Source organism: Somniosus microcephalus, unplaced genomic scaffold (genome assembly GCF_052327205.1).
Source record: "Somniosus microcephalus isolate GS21.2 unplaced genomic scaffold, FLI_Smic_1.0 unresolved_chr2, whole genome shotgun sequence".
NCBI classification, from domain to species: domain Eukaryota; kingdom Metazoa; phylum Chordata; class Chondrichthyes; order Squaliformes; family Somniosidae; genus Somniosus; species Somniosus microcephalus.
Window position 1 is genome coordinate 14750901 of NW_028225180.1, and position 17878 is coordinate 14768778.

Below are 17878 nucleotides of genomic sequence, written 5' to 3' on the forward strand. Positions count from 1 at the left end.
ATGTTTCCCCCCTGGCTGGGGAGTCTAGAACCAGGGGTCACAGTCTCAGAATAAGGGGTCGGCCATTTAGGACTGAGATGAGGAGAAATTTCTTCACTCAGAGGGCGGTGAATCTTTGGAATTCTCTACCCCAGAGGGCTGTGGAGGCTCAGTCGTTGAGTATATTCAAGACAGAGAGCGATAAATTTTTGAATATTAAGGGAATCAAGGGATATGGGGATAGTGCAGGAAAGTGGAGTTGAGATAGAAAATCAGCCATGATCTTATGGAATGGCGGATCAGGCTCGAAGGGCCGAATGGTCTATTCCTGCTCCTATTTCTCATGTTCTTATGTTCTTCATCATGTTATGATTTTCTAAGGGCCCTGTTACCACTTCCTTAACAACAAATTTTATCATTTGCCTGATGACTGATGTCAGGCTAACAGGCCTGTAGTTCCCCGTTTTCTCTCTCCCTCCTTTCTTGAATAGCGGGTTTACATTTGCTACCTTCCAATCCACTGGGACCATTTGAGATTCTAGGGAATTTTGGCAGATAACAACCAATGCATCCACTATCTCTGCAGCCACCTCTTTTAGAACCTTAGGATGTAGGCCATCAGGTCCAGGGGATTTGTCGTCTTTTAGTCCCGTTAATTTCTCCAGTACATTTTCTTTACTAATATTAATGACTGTGAGTTCCTCTCTCTCACTAGACCCTTGGTTCCCCACTATTTCTGATATGTTTTTTGTCTCCTCTTCTCCGAAAAAAGATACAAAATATTTGTTTGGAAACCTCCTCCATGCCTTTGTTACCTCTAGACTTGACTATTCCAGCACACTCCTGGCTGGCCTCCCACATTCCACCCTACGTAAACTTGAGGTCATCCAAAACTCGGCTGCCCGTGTCCAAACTCGCACCAAGTCCCGTTCACATATCCCCCCTGTGCTCGCTGACCTACATTGGCTCCCGGTTAAGCAGCACCTCGATTTCAAAATTGTTTTCTAATCCCTCCATGGCCTCGCCCCTCCCTATCTCTGTAATCTCCTCCAGCCCCACAACCAACCCCGAGATATCTGCGCTCCTCTAATTCTGGCCTCTTGAGCATCCCCGATTTCAACTAACTCCACCACTGGTGGCCGTGCCTTCAGCTGCCTAGGTCCTAAGCTTTGGTAATCCCTCCCTAAACCTCTCCGCCCGTCTATCTCTCTTCCCTCCTTTAAGATGCTCCTTAAAACCTACCTCTTTGACCAAGTTTTTGATCATTTGCCCTACTTTCGCCTTCTGTGGCTCGGTGTCAAATTGTGTTTGATAATCTCTCGTGTGAAGCGCCTTTGGACGTTTTACTACGTTAAAGGCTCTATATAAATGTGAGTCGTTGCTGTTTACCGCCACTGCCATTTCCTTATTCCCGCTTATAATTTCTTCTGTCTCAGCCTCTAAGGGACCCGTGTTTACTTTTGCTACTCTCTTCCTTCTTACATACTTGTAGAAGCGCTTTCAATCTGTTTTTATATTTCTTGCTAGTTTACTCTCATATCTAGAATAGGTAAGGGAGAACCAGTGGATGTGGTGTATTTGGAATTCCAGAAGGCTTTCGATAAGGTTCCGCATAAGAGATTAGCCTGTAAAGTTAAGGCACATGGGATTGGGGGCAAGTTACTGGCTTGGATAGAGAACTGGTTGGCAGACAGGAAGCAAAGAGTTGGAATAAACGGGTCTTTTTCCGAGTGGCAGACAGTGACTAGTGGGGTACCGCAGGGATCGGTGCTAGGACCCCAGCTATTCACAATATATATTAATAATCTAGACAAGGGAACTAGATGTAATATCTCCAAGTTTGCAGACGACACAAAGCTGGGTGGGAGTGTGTGCTGTGAGGAGGATGCCGAGAAACTCCAGTATGATTTGGACAGGTTGGGTGATTGGGCAGAAACATGGCAGATGCAGTATAATGTGGATAAATGCAAGGTTATCCACTTTGGTGGCAAAAACAGGAAGGCAGATTATTATCTGAACGGCAATAGATTGGGAGAAGGGGAAGTGAAACGAGACCTGGGTGTCCTTGTGCACCAGTCGCTGAAGGTAAGCATGTGGTTAAGAAGGCAAATGGAATGTTGGCCTTCATAGCGAGAGGATTCGAGTACAGGAGCAAGGATGTCTTGCTGCAGTCGTACAGGGCCTTGGTGAGACCACACCTTGAGTATTGTGTGCAGTTTTGGTCGTCTTCTCTGAGGAAGGAAGGATGTTCTTGCCATGGAGGGATTGCTGTGAAGATTCACCAGACTGATACCTGGGATGGCAGGAATGATGTATGAGGAGAGATTGGTTCGTTTGGGCTTGTACTCGCTGGAGTTTAGAAGAATGAGAGGGGATCTCATTGAAACTTATAAAATTCTAACAGGACTAGACAGACTAGATGCAGGAAGGATGTTCCCGATGGCGGGGGATTCCGGAACCAGGGGTCACAGTCTAAAGGTAAGTGGTAAGCCATTCAGGACAGAGATAAGGAGGAATTTCTTCACCCAGAGAGTGGTGAACCTGTGGAATTCTCTACCACAGAAGGCAGTTGAGGCCAATTCAATAAATATATTCAAGAAGGAGTTAGATATATTTCTTAAGGCTAAAGGGATCAAGGGATATGGAGAAAAAGCGGGGACAGGGTACTGAATTTGGATGATCAGCCATGATCTCAATGAATGGCGGAGCAGGCTCGAGGGGCCGAATGGCCTTCTCCTGCTCCTATCTTCTATGTTTCTATGTTTCTATATCCTATTTTCATCCTCTTTATCGACTTATTTTCGTCATCCTTTGCTGGTTTGTAAAACTCTCCGAATCCTCAGGTGTACTACTCTCCATGGCAACATTGTAAGCCTCTTCTTTTAATCTAAAACTATCCTTAACCTCCTCAGTTAGCCGTGCGTGGATCACTTTTGCCGTGGTGTGTTTTAAATTCTCAACGGGATGTATGTTCGTTGCGAATTATGAAATATTCCTTTCTATTCTTTCGGAATCCAGTGAGATGTGAGGCTCCAGGCCAGAATAGCAGACGTCACGTAAACTAGACTCACCTTGACAGACGAGGGCCTGGATCGAAGGGGCAGGACCAGACAACCTCCGCTGGGTGCTGTTGTCAAGAGCGGATTGAAAATTAGCAATGTGGCAGCCCCGGGCTGTCTGAGCAATTCACCAACACAAGTGAGGCAATGGATCTCACATCCGAGCCTTCAGTTATAACACAGAGGCATAACTGGTTCCTAGAAAGAGATGCTGACTCTTGGTGACATAATCTCAAACCGTTCCCAGGCTAATGTCACCGTTAGATCCGGGATTGGGAGACCAGGTGTTCATTCAGATTCCCGCACACACACACACAGATGGTTAGATCTGGGATTCCGATCCCATGAGCCCTAATCTTATTGAATGCCTTTTGGAAATCCAAATACACTACATCCCTGGTTCCCCGTTATCTACCCTGCTAGTAACATCTTCAAAAAACTCTAATAGATTTGTCAAACATGATTTTCCTTTCATAAAACCACGTTGACTCTGCCTATTGAGTAGACTAGTCCTATATTCTCTAGAGTTAAAAGAATGAGAGGTGATCTCATTGAAACATACAAAATTCTTACAGGGCTTGACAGGGTAGATGCAGGGAGGATGTTTCCTCTGGCTGGAAAGTCTAGAACCAGGGGTCACAGTCTCAGAATAAGGGGTCGGCCATTTTGGACTGAGATGAGGAGAAATTTCTTCACTGAGAGGGCGGTGAATCTTTGGAATTCTCTACCCCAGAGGGCTGTGGAGGCTCAGTCGTTGAGTATATTCAAGACAGAGAGCGATAGATTTTTGAATATTAAGGGAATCAAGGAATATGGGGATAGTGCAGGAAAGTGGAGTTGAGATAGAAGATCAGCCATGATCTTATGGAATGGCGGAGCAGGCTCGAAGGGCCAAATGATCTATTGCTGCTCCTATTTCTCATGTTCTTATGTTCTTCATCATGTTATGATTTTCTAAGGGCCCTGTTACCACTTCCTTAACAACAAATTTTATCATTTGCCTGATGACTGATGTCAGGCTAACAGGCCTGTAGTTCCCCGTTTTCTCTCTCCCTCCTTTCTTGAATAGCGGGTTTACATTTGCTACCTTCCAATCCACTGGGACCATTTGAGATTCTAGGGAATTTTGGCAGATAACAACCAATGCATCCACTATCTCTGCAACCACCTCTTTTAGAACCTTAGGATGTAGGCCATCAGGTCCAGGGGATTTGTCGTCTTTTAGTCCCGTTAATTTCTCCAGTACATTTTCTTTACTAATATTAATGACTGTGAGTTCCTCACTCTCACTAGACCCTTGGTTCCCCACTATTTCTGATATGTTTTTTGTCTCCTCTTCTCCGAAAAAAGATACAAAATATTTGTTTGGAAACCTCCTCCATGCCTTTGTTACCTCTAGACTTGACTATTCCAGCACACTCCTGGCTGGCCTCCCACATTCCACCCTACGTAAACTTGAGGTCATCCAAAACTCGGCTGCCCGTGTCCTAACTCGCACCAAGTCCCGTTCACATATCCCCCCTGTGCTCGCTGACCTACATTGGCTCCCGGTTAAGCAGCACCTCGATTTCAAAATTGTTTTCTAATCCCTCCATGGCCTCGCCCCTCCCTATCTCTGTAATCTCCTCCAGCCCCACAACCAACCCCGAGATATCTGCGCTCCTCTAATTCTGGCCTCTTGAGCATCCCCGATTTCAACTAACTCCACCACTGGTGGCCGTGCCTTCAGCTGCCTAGGTCCTAAGCTTTGGTAATCCCTCCCTAAACCTCTCCGCCCGTCTATCTCTCTTCCCTCCTTTAAGATGCTCCTTAAAACCTACCTCTTTGACCAAGTTTTTGATCATTTGCCCTACTTTCGCCTTCTGTGGCTCGGTGTCAAATTGTGTTTGATAATCTCTCGTGTGAAGCGCCTTTGGACGTTTTACTACGTGAAAGGCTCTATATAAATGTGAGTCGTTGCTGTTTACCGCCACTGCCATTTCCTTATTCCCGCTTATAATTTCTTCTGTCTCAGCCTCTAAGGGACCCATGTTTACTTTTGCTACTCTCTTCCTTCTTACATACTTGTAGAAGCGCTTACAATCTGTTTTTATATTTCTTGCTAGTTTACTCTCATATCTAGAATAGATAAGGGAGAACCAGTGGATGTGGTGTATTTGGAATTCCAGAAGGCTTTCGATAAGGTTCCGCATAAGAGATTAGCGTGTAAAGTTAAGGCACGTGGGATTGGGGGCAAGGTACTGGCTTGGATAGAGAACTGGTTGGCAGACAGGAAGCAAAGAGTTGGAATAAACGGGTCTTTTTCCGAGTGGCAGACAGTGACTAGTGGGGTACCGCAGGGATCGGTGCTAGGACCCCAGCTATTCACAATATATATTAATAATCTAGACAAGGGAACTAGATGTAATATCTCCAAGTTTGCAGACGACACAAAGCTGGGTGGGAGTGTGTGCTGTGAGGAGGATGCCGAGAAACTCCAGTATGATTTGGACAGGTTGGGTGATTGGGCAGAAACATGGCAGATGCAGTATAATGTGGATAAATGCAAGGTTATCCACTTTGGTGGCAAAAACAGGAAGGCAGATTATTATCTGAACGGCAATAGATTGGGAGAAGGGGAAGTGAAACGAGACCTGGGTGTCCTTGTGCACCAGTCGCTGAAGGTAAGCATGCAGCTGCAGCCGGTGGTTAAGAAGGCAAATGGAATGTTGGCCTTCATAGCGAGAGGATTCGAGTACAGGAGCAAGGATGTCTTGCTGCAGTTATACAGGGCCTTGGTGAGACCACACCTTGAGTATTGTGTGCAGTTTTGGTCGTCTTCTCTGAGGAAGGAAGGATGTTCTTGCCATGGAGGGATTGCTGTGAAGATTCACCAGACTGATACCTGGGATGGCAGGAATGATGTATGAGGAGAGATTGGTTCGTTTGGGCTTGTACTCGCTGGAGTTTAGAAGAATGAGAGGGGATCTCATTGAAACTTATAAAATTCTAACAGGACTAGACAGACTAGATGCAGGAAGGATGTTCCCGATGGCGGGGGATTCCGGAACCAGGGGTCACAGTCTAAAGGTAAGTGGTAAGCCATTCAGGACAGAGATAAGGAGGAATTTCTTCACCCAGAGAGTGGTGAACCTGTGGAATTCTCTACCACAGAAGGCAGTTGAGGCCAATTCAATAAATATATTCAAGAAGGAGTTAGATATATTTCTTAAGGCTAAAGGGATCAAGGGATATGGAGAAAAAGCGGGGACAGGGTACTGAATTTAGATGATCAACCATGATCTCAATGAATGGCGGAGCAGGCTCGAGGGGCCGAATGGCCTTCTCCTGCTCCTATCTTCTATGTTTCTATGTTTCTATATCCTATTTTCATCCTCTTTATCGACTTATTTTCGTCATCCTTTGCTGGTTTGTAAAACTCTCCGAATCCTCAGGTGTACTACTCTCCATGGCAACATTGTAAGCCTCTTCTTTTAATCTAAAACTATCCCTAACCTCCTCAGTTAGCCGTGCGTGGATCACTTTTGCCGTGGTGTGTTTTAAATTCTCAACGGGATGTATGTTCGTTGCGAATTATGAAATATTCCTTTCTATTCTTTCGGTATCCAGTGAGATGTGAGGCTCCAGGCCAGAATAGCAGACGTCACGTAAACTAGACTCACCTTGACAGACGAGGGCCTGGATCGAAGGGGCAGGACCAGACAACCTCCGCTGGGTGCTGTTGTCAAGAGCGGATTGAAAATTAGCAATGTGGCAGCCCCGGGCTGTCTGAGCAATTCACCAACACAAGTGAGGCAATGGATCTCACATCCGAGCCTTCAGTTATAACACAGAGGCATAACTGGTTCCTAGAAAGAGATGCTGACTCTCGGTGACATAATCTCAAACCGTTCCCAGGCTAATGTCACCGTTAGATCCGGGATTGGGAGACCAGGTGTTCATTCAGATTCCCGCACACACACACACAGATGGTTAGATCTGGGATTCTGATCCCATGAGCCCTAATCTTATTGAATGCCTTTTGGAAATCCAAATACACTTATCCCTGGTTCCCCATTATCTACCCTGCTAGTAACATCTTCAAAAAACTCTAATAGATTTGTCAAACATGATTTTCCTTTCATAAAACCACGTTGACTCTGCCTATTGAGTAGACTAGTCCTATATTCTCTAGAGTTAAAAGAATGAGAGGTGATCTCATTGAAACGTACAAAATTCTTACAGGGCTTGACAGGGTAGATGCAGGGAGGATGTTTCCCCTGGCTGGGGAATCTAGAACCAGGGGTCACAGTCTCAGAATAAGGGGTCGGCCATTTAGGACTGAGATGAGGAGAAATTTCTTCACTCAGAGGGCGGTGAATCTTTGGAATTCTCTACCCCAGAGGGCTGTGGAGGCTCAGTCGTTGAGTATATTCAAGACAGAGAGCGATAGATTTTTGAATATTAAGGGAATCAAGGGATATGGGGATAGTGCAGGAAAGTGGAGTTGAGATAGAAGATCAGCCATGATCTTATGGAATGGCGGAGCAGGCTCGAAGGGCCAAATGATCTATTCCTGCTCCTATTTCTCATGTTCTTATGTTCTTCATCATGTTATGATTTTCTAAGGGCCCTGTTACCACTTCCTTAACAACAAATTTTATCATTTGCCTGATGACTGATGTCAGGCTAACAGGCCTGTAGTTCCCCGTTTTCTCTCTCCCTCCTTTCTTGAATGGCGGGTTTACATTTGCTACCTTCCAATCCACTGGGACCATTTGAGATTCTAGGGAATTTTGGCAGATAACAACCAATGCATCCACTATCTCTGCAGCCACCTCTTTTAGAACCTTAGGATGTAGGCCATCAGGTCCCGGGGATTTGTTGTCTTTTAGTCCCGTTAATTTCTCCAGTACATTTTCTTTACTAATATTAATGACTGTGAGTTCCTCACTCTCACTAGACCCTTGGTTCCCCACTATTGCTGAGATGTTTTTTGTCTCCTCTACTCTGAAAACAGATACAAAATATTTGTTTGGAAACCTCCTCCATGCCCTTGTTGCCTCTAGACTTGACTATTCCAGCACACTCCTGGCTGGCCTCCCAGGTTCTACCTTACGTAAACTTGAGATCATCCAAAACTCGGCTGCCCGTCTCCTAACTCGCACCAAGTCCCGTTCGCCCATCCCCCCTGTGCTCGCTGACCGACATTGGCTCCCGGTTAAGCAGCACCTCGATTTCAAAATTGTTTTCAAATCCCTCCATGGCCTCGCCCCTCCCTATCTCTGTAATCTCCTCCAGCCCCACAATCACCCCCGAGATATCTGCGCTCTTCTAATTCTGGCCTCTTGAGCATCCCCGATTTCAACTAACTCCACCACTGGTGGCCGTGCCTTCAGCTGCCTAGGTCCTAAGCTTTGGTAATCCCTCACAAAACCTCTCCACCCGTCTATAAGAACACAAGAACATAAGAAATAGGAGCAGGAGTCGGCCAATCGGCCCCTCGAGCCTGCTCCGCCATTCAATAAGATCATGGCTGATCTGATCCTAACCGCCAATCCACTATCACAGAACCATCTCCTGAATCTAACAGAATTAGACACACGAAATAGGAGCAGGATCAGGCTACACGGCCCCTGGGCCCGCTCCGCTACCCACAGGGCCATGTCCGATCCGAACCTAGACTCATGTCCAAATTCCTGCCCGCTCCCCGTAACCCTTAATTCCCTTTACTTCTAGGAAACTGTCTATTTCTGTTTTAAATTTATGTAATGATGTAGCTTCTACAGCTTTTTGGGGCAGCATATTCCATGGACCTACCACCCTCTGAGTGAAGTAGTTCCTCCTCATCTCAGTTTTGAAAGAGCAGCCCCTTATTCTAAGACTATGCCCCCTAGTTCTAGTTTCACCCATCATCGGGAACATCTTCCCCGCATCCACCCGATCCAACCCCTTCACAATCTTATATGTTTCAATAAGATCGCCTCTCATGCTTCTGAACTCCAATGAGTAGAGTCCCAATCTACTCAACCTCTCCTCATATGTCCATCCCCTCATCCCCGGGATTAACCGAGTGAACCTTCTTTGTACTGACTCGAGAGCAAGTATATCCTTTCTTAAGTATGGACACCAAAACTGTACGCAGTATTCCAGGTGCGGTCTCACCAATACCTTGTACAACTGAAGCAATACCTCCCTATTTTTATATTCTATCCCCCTAGCAATGAAAGCCAACATCCCATTGGCCTTCTTAATCACTTGCTGCACCTGCATACTAACCTTTTGAGTTTCGTGCACCAGGACCCCCAGATCCCTTTGTACTTCAATACTTTCCAGTTTCTTGCCATTAAGATAATAACTTGCTCTCCGATTTTTCCTGCCAAAGTGCATAACCTCACACTTTCCAGTATTGCATTCCATCTGCCAAATCTCTGCCCACTTACTTAGCCTGTCGATGTCCCCTTGCAGGTTTTTTATGTCCTCCCCACTCACTACTTTCCCTCCCATCTTAGTATCATCTGCAAACTTTGATATGTTACACTCGGTCCCCTCCTCCAAATCGTTAATATAGATTGTAAAGTGTTGGGGACCCAGCACTGACCCCTGCGGAGTACCACTTCCTTAGTGATTTTGATCGTGTTTACCTCCTCCCCCCCTTTAGCCCCCTGTTTGTCCAGTGTTGGGATATTCTTAGTGTCTTCTACTGTAAAGACTGATGTAAAATATTCATTCAGTGTTTTTGCCATCTCCATATTTCCCACCATTAATTTCCCAGTCTCATCCTCTAAGGGACCAACATTTACTTTAGCCACCCTTTTTCTTTTTATATAACTATAAAAACCCTTACTATCTGTTTTTATATTTTTTGCTAATTTACTTTCATAATCTATCTTCCCTTTCTTAATCAATCTTTTTGTTATTTTTTGCTGTCTTTTAAAGTTTTCCCAATCCTCTATCCTCCCACTAGATTTGGCTACCTTATATGCCCTTGTTTTTAGTCGAATACTATCCTTAATTTCTTTACTTAGCCACGGATGGCTGTTTTTCTTTTACACCCTTTTCTTCTCAGTGGAATATATTTTTTTTGGAAGTTGTAAAATAACTCCTTAAATGTACACCACTGATCATGTATCGTCTTACACTTTAATCTATTTTCCCAATCCACGCTACTCAATTCCGCTCTCATACCTTCATAGTCTCCTTTATTCAAGCTTAGCACGCTTGTTTGAGATCCAACCTTCTCACCCTCTAATTGAATATGGAATTCAACCATGTTATGGTCACTCATTCCAAGGGGATCCTTTACTAGGACATTTTTAATTAATCCCGTCTCGTTACACAGGACCAGATCTAAGGTTGCTTGCCCCCTGGTCGGTTCAATTACATACTGCTCAAGAAACCCATCCCTAATACACTCAATGAACTCATCCTCAAGGCAGCCCTGCCCAATTTGATTTGTCCAATTAATATGATAGTTGAAATCCCCCATAATTATAGATGTTCCCTTATTACAAGCCTCAACTATTTCCTGATTGATACTCCGTCCAACAGAGTTGCCACTGTTCGGAGGCCGATAGACTACGCCCACTAGTGCTTTTTTCCCCTTATTATTCCTTACCTCCACCCAAACTGTTTCATTATCCTGAACTTTTGACCCAATATCATTTCTCTGTATTACAGTGATTCCTTCCTTTATTAACATAGCCACCCCACCTCCCCTTCCTTCCTGCCTGTCCTTCCTGATCGTTAAATAACCTGGTACGTTTAATTCCCAGGCATTGTCACCCTGCAGCCATGTTTCTGTAATGGCCACAAGATCATACCCATATGTAGTTATTTGTGCCATTAAGTCGTCTATTTTGTTACGAATGCTACGTGCATTCAGATAGAGAACTTTCAAAGATGTTTTGTGACACTTAGTTCCTGCTTTTGCCCTTTTTATTACTTTACCTTTTACTCCATACCTTCTGCCCCTTCCTGACATGCTCTGGTTTTTAATTTCCCCACTGCTACCTAAGTCTATGACCTTCTCTGTTGTCATTTTTATTATTTGCTCTCTAGGAACCTCCCCCCGACTAGTTAGTTTAAAGCCCTCTCTACAGCCCTAGTTATATGATCCGCCAGGACTCTAGTCCCAGCACTGGCCAAGTGAAGCCCGTCCCAACGGAACAGCTCCCTCCTGCCCCAGTACTGGTGCCAGTGTCCCAGGAAGCAAAACCCATTTCTCCCACACCAGTCTTTGAGCCACGCATTTAACTCTCTAATTTTATTTGTCCTAGTCAAATTCGCTCGTGGCTCAGGTAATAATCCAGAGATTATTACCCTTGTGGTTCTGCTTTTTAATTTGGCCCCTAGCTGCTCAAACTCCCTCAGCAGAACCTCCTTCCTTGTCCTATCTATGTCGTTGGTACCAACATGGACCACGACAACTGGATCCTCCCCCTCCCACTCCAAGTTTCTCTCCAGTCCAGAGGAGATGTCCTTAACCCTGGCACCGGGCAGGCAACACAGCCTTCGGGACTCTCGCTCTCGGCTGCAAAGAACTCTATCTATCCCCCTAATGATGCTATCCCCTACCACTACAACATTTCTTTCAACTCCCCCCACTTGAATGGCCCCCTGCTCTACGGTGCTGTGGCCAGGTTGCTCATCCTCCCTGCAGTCCCTGCTCCTGTCCCCACAGGGAGTAAGAGCCTCGAACCTGTTGGACAAGTGCAAGGGCTGCGGCTCCTCCAACACTACCTCCTGGATCCCCGTACCTGCCTCACTTCTAGTCACACCATCCTGACCCTGGCCACGGACTACATCTGAATTAATTAATCTAATTGGTATGACTACCTGCTGATACACAGAGTCCAGGTAACTCTCCCCCTCGCTGATGTGTCTCAGTGTTTGAAGCTCGGACTCCAGCTCTTCAACACGGAGCCGGAGTTCCTCGAGCAGCCAACACTTACTGCAAATGTGATCACCGTGAGCATCAATGGTGTTCACCAGCTCCCACATATTGCAGCAGCAACACATCACCTGATCTCCCATTCTATGTAATTAATTAAATTTTTAATATTATTCTGAAATCTCCTCTGCCCCGATTCTAGATGGTGAATATCACACCTTAGAAACTATAAACGAAAGAGATTTAAGCTTAAAAGGGAGAAATACTCACCAACCAATCACTTACCCGCTTTCTGGTGACGTCACACTTGGATTACTTTTTACCTCTCTCCTCCCAGACTGGAGACTGGAGACTGGTAAACCTTACCTGGTCTCTGGGGCTTTTATAGCCCCGCTCTGCCGCTCAAGATTCCCGCCGACGCTGTGAGGCCTTACCTGGTCTCTGGGGCTTTTATAGCCCCGCTCTGCCGCTCAAGATTCCCGCCGACGCTGTGAGGCCTTACCTGGTCTCTGGGGACTTTTATACCCCGCTCAGCCGCTCAGGATTCCCGCCGACGCTGTGAGGCCTTACCTGGTCTCTGGGGACTTTATAGCCCCGCTCTGCCACTCAGGATTCCCGCCGACGCTGTGAGGCCTTACCTGGTCTCTGGGGACTTTATAGCCCCGCTCTGCCGCTCAGGATTCCCGCCGACGCTGTGAGGCCTTACCTGGTCTGTGGGGACTTTATAGCCCCGCTCTGCCGCACAGGATTCCCGCCGACGCTGTGAGGCCTTACCTGGTCTCTGGGGACTTTATAGCCCCGCTCTGCCGCTCAGGATTCCCGCCGACGCTGTGAGGCTTTACCTGGGTCTCTGGGGACTTTATAGCCCCGCTCTGCCGCTCAGGATTCCCGCCGACGCTGTGAGGCCTTACCTGGTCTCTGGGGACTTTATAGCCCCGCTCTGCCGCTCAGGATTCCCGCCGACGCTGTGAGGCCTTACCTGGTCTCTGGGGCTTTTATAGCCCCGCTCTGCCGCTCAGGATTCCCGCCGACGCTGTGAGGCCTTACCTGGTCTCTGGGGACTTTTATAGCCCCGCTCTGCCGCTCAGGATTCCCTCCTTTAAGATGCTCCTTAGAACCTACCTCTTTGACCAAGTTTTTGATCATCTGCCCTACTTTCGCCTTCTGTGGCTCGGTGTCAAATTGTGTTTGATAATCTCTCGTGTGAATCACCTTTGGACGTTTTACTACGTTAAAGGCTCTTTATAAATGTGAGTCGTTGCTGTTTATCGCCACTGCCATTTCCTTATTCCCGCTTATAATTTCTTCTGTCTCAGCCTCTAAGGGACCCGTGTTTACTTTTGCTACTCTCTTCCTTCTTACATACTTGTCGAAGCGCTTACAATCTGTTTTTATATTTCTTGCTAGTTTACTCTCATACCTAGAATAGATAAGGGAGAACCAGTGGATGTGGTGTATTTGGAAGTCCAGAAGGCTTTCGATAAGGTCCCGCCTAAGCGATTAGCATGTAAAGTTAAAGCACATGGGATTGGGGGCAAGGTACTGGCTTGGATAGAGAACTGTTTGGCAGACAGGAAGCAAAGAGTTGGAATAAACGGGTCTTTTTCCGAGTGGCTGGCAGTGACTAGTGGGGTACCGCAGGGATCAGTCCTTGGACCCCAGCTATTCACTATATATATATTAAGGAGCTAGACGAGGGAACTTGATGTAATGGGCCAGAAATTCGTGAACGGGGCTTGCCGCGCGTGCAAGCCCCGTATATGCACTTACCCTGCGCTCCTGCCGATCAGCTCCAGGGACGCCTGGAATTGGTGTTTCAAACAGAAGAATCCCGGGCAGCGTATGACGTCACGCCGCCCAGGAGTGCAGCCAGCGCGAAGCCTGGAGCGTGCAGTGCAAGTGAGACACGCCCCTTAAGGTCTCATTGTAGCAGGACACGCCCCCAATCTCTCCAAGCAGCTGCAGAGGACTTTGTAGTTACACAGCTGCAGGGAAAGTAAGTTATCTACTATTTTATGAATGTTTTGTGAACTTTTATAAAATTTTAAAAACGTTTACGTTATTTTGAAGAATCTGCAGTAGTTTTAAACAGATTAAAGCAATTTAAAGACTTTTAAAAGCCCTAAAAGAATTTTTTAAATTCCATTTATTTATTTAGCAATGTCGTCGTCATACGTGTCTTCACACTGTTCCCTTTGGGGAACTGTATGAAGTGGTGGAAGGATTTATGGCCATGATTAACGCTCATTCCGTGACCGTAACCATCTTTGAACCAGCCATTAGGGCGGTTAGTCCTATGGCGGGAGGGTTTTATGGGCTCCCACAAGCTATACAAGGAGGGGGGGCCACCCACACCCACGGACGCAAATATCCCACTGGATGTCAACCCAGAATTTAGAGCCCGAGCTCCGACTCCACTATGCCGGGACTGTCTGGAGCGGGGTTCGAAACCCTACCCTGATCTGGCCCAGCGGCGGGGATCCTACCGCTATGCCAAAGGCCCAATCCGATTAGCAACGTGAAATGGCTGGAATGAGCACAATTCATGGCATTAAAAGAACTCACAATTGAACTGATGATGACCTCAGCAATCTCCTCAACGAGGTGGAGGCGCAGCGCCTGCTCATCATTGGTAATGAGAAGTCAAAGGCGCCGCAAAAAGGGCAGATGATAGCTTGGTCTTTCAAGTGGCAGCATAGGGCTCCAGTCACGGGGAGGGAAAAGGCGCAGGAAACGTATGGGTGTCACCTTTTGTGCGGAGTGGGCCTTTTGCGTAGCAGTAAGCATCCCCGCCGCTGGGCCAGAAGGAGTAGGGTTTCGAACCCCGCTCCAGACAGTCCCGGCAAGTGGAGTCGAAGCTCCAACTATAAATTCTGGGTGGACATCCAGCGGGATACTTGCATCCGTGGGTGTGGGTGGCCCCCCCCCTCAGATGGGTTGTGGGAGCCTGTAAAACCCTCGCGCCATAGGACTAACCACCCTAATGGCTGGTATGAAGATGGTTACGGTCACGGAATGAGCGTTAATCACGGCCATAAATCCTTCCACCACTTCATACAGTTCCCCAAAGGGAACAGTGTGAGGATACGTACGACGATGACCTCTTGCGCAATGCACCTCCTTGGACCCTCAGTCGCAGATGCGAGGGGGCAAATCGTGCAATTGTTAAATTTTTCATTTTATTGACATGTGAAATGTTGGACCAGTAATTCCCTTCCAAATGCGCGAGTACGGTCGGGGTACTTACGCGTCTGGCCGGAGGAAATGCCGGTTTTCAGCATGCACAGTGCATGTGGGGAAAACCGGCATTTCCTGTCCTCTGAACGAAGGGGTTCAGAGGCAGAACGCGTGCGACTGCACAGGCAGCGCGTGCGCAGTAAAATTCGCCGCTTTCATTCATACTTTCAGTGAGGTCAAGTCATTAAAACTTACACATGAAAAAAGCATGGGTACAGTTGCTCCAGAGGCTGCGGAGGAAGATATTTATTATCGTGGAGCTTCTGAAAGTATGTATGTCTGTATATATTCCTTTGCGTGTTATGTATACATTCCTTTACTTATGTGTATGAATGTATTATTTAATTATGACTTTCAGAGAAAGTAACTTATTGGAAAATCATAATTAAAAACATACATTCATACACATTAGTAAAGGAATATAAAACATACATACATATACGTAAAGGAATATATGTGGACATACATACATAACTCATTCTCACATTCCATTCACACAGCCACAATTGCTTCTTCTACCTACCGTTCTGAAAACTCGTTTAAAAAAAAAATTTAAACTTTAAAACTTACTTAAAATTTCTTAAAAAAACTTCCCTCCCTTTCCCAAACAAAAATATTGCATTTCAGAAGCTCCACGATAAAATATATCTTCCTCCGCAGCCTTGGAACAACTTTACACATGCTTTTTTCAAGTGTAACTTGTAAGGACTTACCCTCACTGAATCCATGAATGAAATCTACAAAGTTCACTGCGCAAGCGCTGCCTGTGCAGTCGCACGCGCTGTGCCTAGACCTCGGGTCTGGAAATGCCGGCGTTCCCCGCATGCGCTGTGCATGCTGAACGCCGGCATTTCCAACGGCCAGATGCGTGAGTACCCCGACCGTACTCACGCCTTTGGCCACGAATTTCTGGCCCAATATCTCCAAGTTTGCAGAAGACACAAAGCAGGGTGGGAGTGTGTGCTGTGAGGAGGATGTCAAAAAACTCCAGTATGATTTGGACAGGTTGAGTGATTGGGCAGATGCATGGCAGACGCAGTATAATGTGGATAAATGCAAGGTTATCCACTTTGGAGGCAAAAACAGGAAGGCAGATTATTATCTGAACGGCAATAGATTGGGAGAAGGGGAAGTGCAACGAGACCTGGGTGTCCTTGTGCACCAGTCGCTGAAGGTAAGCATGCAGGTGCAGCAGGCGGTTAAGAAGGCAAATGGTATGTTGGCCTTCATAGCGAGAGGATTCGAGTGCAGGAGCAAGGATGTCTTGCTGCAGTTGTAAAGGGCCTTGGTGAGACCACAGCTTGAGTATTGTGTGCAGTTTTCGTCGCCTTATCTGAGGAAGGATGTTCTTGCCATGGAGGGAGTGCAGCGAAGATTCACCAGACTGATACCTGAGATGGCAGGAATGATGTATGAGGAGAGATTGGGTCGATTGGGTTTATACTCGCTGGAGTTTAGAAGAAAGAGGGGATCTCATTGAAACTTATAAAATTCTAACAGGACTAGACAGACTAGATGCAGGAAGGATGTTCCTGATGGCGGGGGAGTCCAGAACCAGGTCTAAGTATAAGGGGTGAGCCATTTAGGACAGAGATAAGGAGGAATTTCTTCACCCAGAGAGTGGTGAATCTGTGGAATTCTCTACCAGAGAAGGCAGTTGAGGCCAATTCATTAAATATATTCAAGAAGGAGTTAGATATATTTCTTAAGGCTAAAGGGATCAAGGGATATGGGGAGAAAGCAGGGACAGGGTACTGAATTTGGATGATCAGTCATGATCTCAATGAATGGCGGAACAGGCTCGAGGGGCCGAATGGCCTACTCCTGCTCCTATCGTCTATGTTTCTATGTTTCTATATCCTATTTTCACCCTCTTTATCAACTTTTTTTCGTCATCCTTTGCTGGTTTATAAAACTCTCCGAATCCTGAGGTGTACTACTCTCCTTGGCAACATTGTAAGCCTCTTCTTTTAATCTAAAACTATCCTCAACCTCCTCAGTTAGCCACGCGTGGATCACTTTTGCTGTGGTGTGTTTTGAATTCTCAACGGGATGTATGTTCGTTGCGAAATATGAAATATTCCTTTCTATTCTTTCGGTATCCAGTGAGATGTGAGGCTCCAGGCCAGAACAGCAGACGTCACGTAAACAAGACTCACCTTGACAGACGAGGGCCTGGATCGAAGGGGCAGGACCAGGCAGCCTCTGCTGGGTGCTGTTGCCAAGAGCGGATTGAAAATCAGCAATGTGGCAGCCCCGGACTGTCTGAGCAATTCGCCAACGCAAGTGAGGCAATGGATCTCACATCCGATCCTTCAGTTACAACACAGAGGCATAAGTGGTTCCTAGAAAGAGATGCTGACTCTCGCTGACATAATCTCAAACTGTTCCCAGGCTAATGTCACCGTTAGATCTGGGATTGGGAGACCAGGTGTTCATTCAGATTCCTGCACACACACACACACACACACACACGGTTAGATCTAGGATTCTTAGACCAGGAGTCCATTCAGACTCCCTCACACACACACGGTTAGATCTGGGATTCTTAGACCAGGAGTCCATTCAGACTCCCTCACACACACACACGGTTAGATCTAGGATTCTTAGACCAGGAGTCCATTCAGACTCCCTCACACACACACGGTTAGATCAGGAATTCTTAGACCAGGAGTCCATTCAGACTCCCACACACACACACGGTTAGATCTGGGATTCTTAGACCAGGAGT